We start from the raw sequence: 8,232 nt of genomic DNA on the forward strand, positions 1-8,232 counted from the left end.
GTATTTAGCTGATAAAAGCAATAATTTTCAATGTTAGTTGGCAAAGCACTTAAGCCAAGGGGAATTTCCTCATTTTAATCAGGTGAATACAAAAAGGGTTCTCATTATAAATAACCATAGTTATTGAACATATACTATTTATTTACCATTTTTATTCCTAATAAATCATATAACATTAAATATTTACAAAGATTACATGGTTAATAATATGTAAGAAAGGGAACACTGAACTTAATTAGAATGATATGCCACTCCTGAGAAGAGCACTTGAGAAGCAATTGCTGCAAACTGTTCTGAGATGGGTCTTATACAAGACAAGCAAGACAAGCAAAAACTTCTAATCTTCACCATCATGTACTATGCAGTCAAGGATAATGAGTTTGTCATTTTAGAAATACAAAACAGGTCTAAATGCAGTATTTCACCCTCTCACCTCCAAGATCTGAAAGTTCATTCTCTGCACTTATACCATACATTTTCTGCGGTGACTAGTCCTGAGAAATTTGGAGTTATATCAAGCCCACCTTGTTCATAATTTCTTCAATCTTGTTACCTGTCTACTTTTAAAAATGTAAGAATAATTTACATCCCAATCACTCATAGGAGTAAAAAATCTAAAGATTTGCCTCCAATTTCTATGATGCATTATCTGTTAGCATAGCATTGTTACTGACACTTTTCCCTATCATGAAAAGTTTGAATGATAATTTTATGACAAGTATCAGCAGTGGAGAGCATACTCTATTTAATGGATAAATTTGGAGTTTGGGATGAGTTCATGCATGAGTTGTCAATGGGTGTTGTTGACTTCCCTGTTATATCCTATTTAATAAAACAATATCAATCTGATCTTAATAAGCAAGTTAAAATTTCTATCATGCCTGGTTTGGTACCTGGGGCTCAGTATTCCTTCAAAGAGTTACTGACTGACAAAGTGAGAGACATGGTAAGTACTCATTACTGGACTGGTTTCAACTAATTTTGATACCATTCACTTATTGACATATATTAATTCCTTACTGGGAAATCTTATTGTTGTAACATTTACTTTACCCTAAACAAATACAAGAAAAGGTTGAGAAAACTCATGCTCTTTTCCTGCCTTAGTTGGTAACAACAAATAACATTGGTTCCCTAGCCTGAAGAATTGAGCACGAGTCAAATAAGGTACCCAACATTAATTTCTAATAACAGGAAAAAAAAAAGTGTAAGAACAAAAATGATCACAAAAATAAGGTACTTAATAGCTGGAGACAATAATATTCATTTAATAATGTGCAAAATAAATTTTAAAAGACCAGTTTTTTAAAAATGTAAGTTGTATATTATGACATCCTTGTTGATATACTTGTAAGTTCTAATAATGTCATGTAATGTGAAATATGTATTAACATCAAAACTGCATTGTGAGCTTTTAATTAATTAGACAGGCAAATAAAAATAGTTATAAGAACCAAAGGAGGCTCAATTTTAATTACACATACGAAAAGGAACATTAACCCTTTCACTCCCACAAGTGACCAAGACAGAATTTCTCCTTACAATGTCAATACAATTTCAAGCAGGCAGGTGATGAGAATAGATAAGAATATCAATCATGGGATTTTTAGTTGATCCAATACCAAATTCTCTGAACTAACATCATAAGAATTGCATGGCTGATAGTAAGGAGAGTTACTAATTAGATCTTAGGAGTGAAAGGGTTAAAGGATGGAGAAACAGTAAAAGTTAAATTAAGTGGTGATGGGGCATGTATGAGCAGGATGACTAATTTTATACTTCTGAGTTTCACCATTCTTCAGAAAGTGGATGATATTTTGTCATCAAAAGGTTAGTAAGGTGCAAAAACATATGTAACTGGTTATATTGAAGAGGTGTCAGTTTAATACATACATCTTTAATTTATAACTCTTTACAGGAAATTGCAAGAGCTGCCAGACTGTTATCGCGAGAGCTGCCAGACTTTGGAGGAATAATAAAGAGATGCATTTTTAGAAGCAAATAAGATCATTGATGATGGTTTCATTGAAATTGATGTCAAAAAAGTTGGAGTAGACATTTACCTGGGAGGTGATTACAAAGTGAGCTAATATTGCAATATTTGCTACCATTTAATTACAAAATTTGTGGCCATTTTTACTGACAGGAAATGTTAAGTTAAAAGATATTAATGAAAACAAGGAAGAAATCATATCAATAATTGCACAATGAAAATAAAATATCATTACAAAAAATGTAACAGTAATGGGGTTCATAACTTCATGTTGATGATACATTAATGTATTCAAACAGCAATGTTAGATTTTTCCCCTTGCAGTTTCTGCTGCAGGGGCTAAGAGCAGCCAACTCAACCTACTCATGCTTCTAGAAGGTCTTTTTGAGGCTAAAATCAATTCTGGTCCGAGTTATATCAAGTCTTCTTGTTCGGGTGTAAATCTGCCAATTTATCTGTAATGGTGACCTGTAGAAAATTGATCATAACAGTCCAACTGTTGAACTTGACCCACACAACTGATTTGTTGCTGTTATCAAACAATGTTTCTACAAATCCTGGGCCAATAGAGAGGGGTAACCTGCTGTATTCACCAAAAGATTCAAGTTTTCCTTTGACTGAACCCGACGAACTGGTTTGCTTACTCACTGGACCTTTTAACGAGTCAGCTTCCCCCAGTGACTCTGTAGACGAAATTCTACACAGTAATTTTGACCTAGGGCTATACAGAAAGGGTATTCGAATCACCCATTGAAATGTTAATCATCTGACTTTGGATAAATTTGGCCAGGTAAAACTGTTTCTTTTGGGAAGACTTTGTAAACCTCAGTTGGATGTTTTGCTTTTAAATTACACATTTCTGAAGTCGAACATGCCGGATACTCTCTTTCAGGTTACCGACGGTTCAACTAGCCGACGCAAACTCACTGACGTATAAAATCGAGTAGAAACATTGGCAAGTTGGTCTTCAATCCAGTACAACTTATTTGAAGTTAAACACATAGAAAAGTAAAAAATCTTTAGGGAAAAAACAATTTTTTTCTTTCAACAAAGTTTATAAGGATCTCATGGCAAATAAAGCCAGGTAAACATCGTCAATGACAGAGAAAGCTTCAGACGTGAACGAGATGTGTGACAACAACACTGTAAAGACTCATCATGTCAATCGGTCAGATTTTTTTAAGAAACTTGGCTTTCTGAACAAGATATTCAGTTAAAAAAAAAATTATTTCGCATTTATTAGTTGCATTTAAAGCTTTTTTGGTCATTGGCAATGTTCCCCTCGCTTTATTTGCCTTGACATCCTTATAAACTTTGTTGGAAATAAAAAGAATTGTTTTTAATGAAAGATCTCACCTAGAAAGCCAAGTTTTCTTAAAAAAAAATCTGACCAATTGACATGATGAGTCTTTGCAGTGTTGTTGTCACACAATATCTCGTTCGCGTCTGTCTGTCAGAAGCTTTTATAGTCATTTGCGATGTTTAGCTTGCTTTATTCGCAATGAGATCCTTATAAACTTTGTTGGAAATAAAAAGAATTGTTTTTTTACTGAATATTTTGTCCAGAAAGCCAAGTTTTCTTAAAAAAAACCTGACCGATTGAAATGATGAAACTTTACAGCGTTGTTGTCACACAATAACTCGTTTGCCTCTAAAGCTTTCCTAGTCATTGGCGATATTTACCTCGCATTATTCGCAATGAGATCCTTGAATGAGAACTTTGTTGGAAGAAAAAAATTGATTTTTCCTTAAGATCTTTTACTTTTCTATATGATTAACTTTGGATAAGTTCAATATTATACGTCGACAAGTTGGCGTTGGCGTTGGCGTTGGCATTGGCGAGTTGACCCATCGGGGACTTAACTGTATACCATCAGGCTAATGTAAACACCATCGCTGTGAAAAGTAAAAAAATGATAAAAAAAAAAGCACATAGTCTTTTCTTGCCAATGAAGTATCACCGTTGTTTTTTCTAAGTACTTGGTCAACTTTTGGAGTGGTAACTGAAAGCTATGGCTGCCTAATTGTTTTGTTCGTTCTCTTTGCATTCCAATGGCACTTGTGATTTTTCAGCAAGATTTCCAGGGAAGAATGAATTCTTGAAGGTTGCCCAAACATCTGTTAGGTCGGATAAAAGACCTCATTTTAGCTAGAGTGGGATTCTTTGATGAGATGGGGGGACAATGTGACAGTGTGTCCAAAGCATTGCGCTGCGCTAGGAACCTGGCGGAGACTAAGTCCCAAATGTTACCATCCTCTGAATGGCAACAACCGATGAAAACCAGAAAGAGGAGCAAGCCTACAGACGTGTAAAGAGATTATAGAGAAATGGAGAGTTCTTGTTCCCGTCAGTGCTGGTATGGTTTTGTTTTCATTTTTTGCTGTTTGGAATCATATCTCTTGTAGAACCAGATAGACACCAGTGGTATTCCTTGTTCTTCTGCCAGAGAATAAATACTTAATAAATGAAATTACTTTAACTGGATAGGGAATTAAAAGAATTTGAAAGTAGTTAATTTCGCGGGTCAATATGACAATAACTGCTCACTTCTTGTGACAGAAAAAGCTTCAGTAGTAAACTGAAAAAACTCTTTTTGACCATTTACTTTGCACTCAAGGTAAAAGGTAGTCCATTGCTTTCGACTTTAAAACAGGTTCAAGTTCAAGTTGGCTATATGAACTTGCTTTTTTGGTCTTAAGGGAGCTATGTCACGATATTTTGAGTCATTTTTACAGTCGTAAAGATCTGCCTTTAGATAGAATGAAACCTTGAAATGATCGTTTTATAGGGCAGAAAAACAGTTCTTACAAGGATCTTAAGAATGTTATAGCAGACCTTCAGTTGGCATTTGACTCACAAGAAGTCAATTTCAGGTGATTGTACGTGTTTACAGTTGATACCATCTGGTTTCCTTACAACCTTTGTTTTGTTCTCAAATGACATGGAAAGAGTATGTAACTGAAGTCCACAATATGTAACTAGCAGTCGAAGATGACGTGAAAAATAGCTGTCAATCTCAGTGTCATATGACAAAGGCTGGAACGCTTTTTTTTTAATCTTAAACTTTTATGAAATGCTTGAGAACTTAACCCTCTTTAAAGTTGTATTTACCAGCTTGTTTTCAACTGGAACCATGAAAAGAATTTACCAACAATATGCAAGTTTTCAAATCTCAAAACAAAGCATATTATCTAAGTTATATTGTTATATGTCTTTTAGCAGTAAAGACCAGCTGGAAGAGTTACAGTACAATGTGGATAATGTAATTCCTGATATTGATGGATGGAAAGCGCATATCCTCAGGGCGGCTCACAAGGACACTGCAAAAAGTGCGGTTATTGAGAACCCGGCCAATGACCAAGTACTTATCATTATGGACTGAGCTATGAAATAGTTTGTCCCAATCAGTTACCGCGAAACACAACAAGATTGGTTTGGGAAGAAGGGAAAGTCATGGCATGTTTCTGTTACTGTCAAAAAGGGGGATGACGGAGAAAGGTGCATCTGGGTGTAATGTAACTAAGGTCAACATCTAGAAAAAAGAAAACCTACAACTGATTTATAATTAGTGTTACACCAGCGTAACAGAAGGAGTGATAAACTAATCTAGTAGTCCTTAGAGTAACTTAGATCAATGCAATGAAGTGAAAGCGATGCTGCAACCAAGATATCTGCAAACATTATATCTGTGAAGAAGACATAGGCCAGAAAAAGTTGATTTACACATTTTATGCAATTTCTGGGAGTAAAAATGTTGGTAAACCGGAAATGCAAGAACATGCTTTAAACAAATTCCCTATTGCGTAGGTGTTTCATAATATAGAGCTTTACCTCAACATTGGCTGTAAGCCTAATGCTGACATTACTAATTAGGTAATACAATCCCGTTTTTTCTCTAGACAAGAAGCTATATCCACCTTTTCGACAAATGCACCCAAAACTGGTTTGCAGTGGCATCAATCCTGGAAAGTATGCTTGTGGTAAGGGACAGAGAGTTACAAGTTGCCGACATGCTTAAAGGGCATGTAAACCCAAAAAACATTCATTTTCTTTCCACATAGATGTTTAGTAAATATATCAAGTACACCAAAGGTACCATTCGTTTTTTCTCAAAAGTCCATTTTCACTTTGTAAAAGCTCTTCCAAATTCGAAACATTCGCCATCTTGAATGGCGCCATCTTTCCTGTGACGTCACGGGTGGACCCTCCAAAGTCTCGTTTCGCGTGAGGAACGAAGGAGTCTTTTCTACAGCCGTTGTTTGCCAGTATCGTCATGATTTTTTTACTTACATTTTGCTTCAATATATTCAATTTTTTCGTAATGGTAAAGCGTTGTGTCGTCCAATTTTGTACTGATTCAAACAAAACTGGGCATACAATGCAAATATTTCCAAATGACACAACTTTGAAGCGACAAATTTCGTCGATTTCGTCGAGCCGTTCGAACATTCTGTTGTTTGTAGCAGTCAATTTTCTTCCTGGTGCTATACCGACCATTCAGGCCTTACTAGAAGCAAATTATTCGGAAGTATAAAAACGACCCATACAGTCGGTAGACGACGAGGATTCGGAAGTGGCCGACTGAACTAAGAAAGAAGTTGAGCTCTTCAAAAGTTAGAGGTCAATGGAGACAGTACAAAATCGATTTACATGAAAACATTTCGTTAATTAAACAATGATAGCTTTATTGGTTCTCTAAAAACATCTATTTTCTCATCTAATGAAAGATTATGGGGAAGCCAGTTGTTCGGGAGCCAGTGCTGAGCCCATAAAAGACACTGACCCTTCTGATCCTTTGCCTGAGTTCGAAACACGTATTAAAGAAAGAGAATTCGTTGATGTCAGTGTGTAATAACGTGATCTGGAATTTTATTGGTTCGATGCAAAGAATTCTACACAGGATCCCATAATCAACCCTTATGTTCTATAAGAAAATCTATGCCAGCCCCACTTGGTGCTTCCTATGAGAAACCCTGCAGAGAAACAGCAGAAGAATTTGTGTCACGATTTTCACAGCAGTGAAAATACATTCAAAGTTCAGTAGGACAATATTCATCATTTTGAGTACAACTTAAAAGATCCTGATTCCAGCTTGCAAAACTATCTTTTCAGTATTTCAAATCGAAGCAAACACAAACAGGTTTGGATAATTATGAAGGCCACACAAGGAAATGTATATGGTACAACTTGTTTATCGATGGAAATGCTTCGGAGATGAAGGAAAGCAATAAATAAATATCTCATAAAGAACGGGCACAACCTCCAGTGCTGTAAATAATAAATAACTAAGGTCTGCATTAACATATACCTTTGTTTCTCTCAAAGGTTTGGCGGTTTTAATCCAGTGTAAGGCGATCCAAAATCCGCTGGAAAAACGTTTCGGATATTGTTTACCACACACGATGGCACAGTGACCCTGAAGTGTTTGCCGAGATATTCCCAACACCAACAAACAAGCTATCTATAGGCAATTTAGCGAAATTTCCTGCCAGGAAAGAAGCGAAAAACAACTAGCTCTAGTACTGTATTATTAAATCAATGGCAGAAACAACCCAAGCAAATCGATCTCAAAATGTAACAAAACAGATGAAACAGAAAACATTTAGCTTACTCGTTTCCGGTGTGATTATCTGTGCCTTGCTGCTGCCTGTAAGCGTAATTGGCTGTCTCCAGCACCCAGAACTCAAGGCAAATTGACTGAAAACCTGGATGCTCAGTGATACAACTTATCTGGGTTTCAGGTCCTTGCTACTCTACTTTTTGCCACAATTGCCCGATTTCCGTACAACAAACACTTTCATCAGTTGTCGGCATTGGTTGACAAGTTCCACGCTCGCACCTTTGATAATTTTATATAATTAAATTTAATTCTGACAAGGCTGCAATTATTGATGGTAAAAAACAACAACAACTTGGTAAAGGGGTTCTTGAGGAGACTGACCCTACTTATGGTCAGTATGTCTCTACCAGTTTTCTTAGGAAGAAAAATTATTCTTACAGATTAAACTTGAATTTAAGAGGACTGAATGCATCCATAGAGTATCAACATTTTAAAATGGAAAACTTGACATGTGCTATTCAGTTAACGAAGAAAACTGTTATATGGCCTCTATAGACCTAATAGATGCATACTACGCTGTTCCTGTGGCAGTTGAGCACAGGAGATATTTAAGGTTTCTCTGGAGAAATAGGTTGTTTCAATACACATGCCTACCTAATGGTCTTGTGTCGGCACTAA

The 8,232-nt window shown here is 36.0% G+C and overlaps 1 long non-coding RNA gene and 1 pseudogene across 2 annotated transcripts; one reads left to right on the forward strand and one right to left on the reverse strand.

Moving 5' to 3' along the window:
- The first annotated feature begins 3,815 nt into the window (after positions 1–3,815).
- LOC149042625 (uncharacterized) lies at positions 3,816–5,486 on the forward strand. Its single transcript, XR_016188679.1, has 2 exons — positions 3,816–4,350; positions 5,214–5,486. It is a non-coding gene; the product is annotated as an uncharacterized LOC149042625 (long non-coding RNA).
- A 411-nt stretch (positions 5,487–5,897) lies between these two features.
- LOC149042626 (uncharacterized) lies at positions 5,898–8,030 on the reverse strand (annotated as a pseudogene). Its single transcript, XR_016188826.1, has 4 exons — positions 7,993–8,030; positions 7,606–7,833; positions 7,303–7,479; positions 5,898–6,967 (listed from the first exon to the last, which is right to left on the reverse strand). The product of XR_016188826.1 is annotated as an uncharacterized LOC149042626 (transcript).
- Positions 8,031–8,232: the final 202 nt, after the last annotated feature.

Source organism: Pocillopora damicornis, chromosome 7, assembly GCF_964200805.1.
Source record: "Pocillopora damicornis chromosome 7, jaPocDami1.2, whole genome shotgun sequence".
In the NCBI taxonomy this organism is placed as follows: domain Eukaryota; kingdom Metazoa; phylum Cnidaria; class Anthozoa; order Scleractinia; family Pocilloporidae; genus Pocillopora; species Pocillopora damicornis.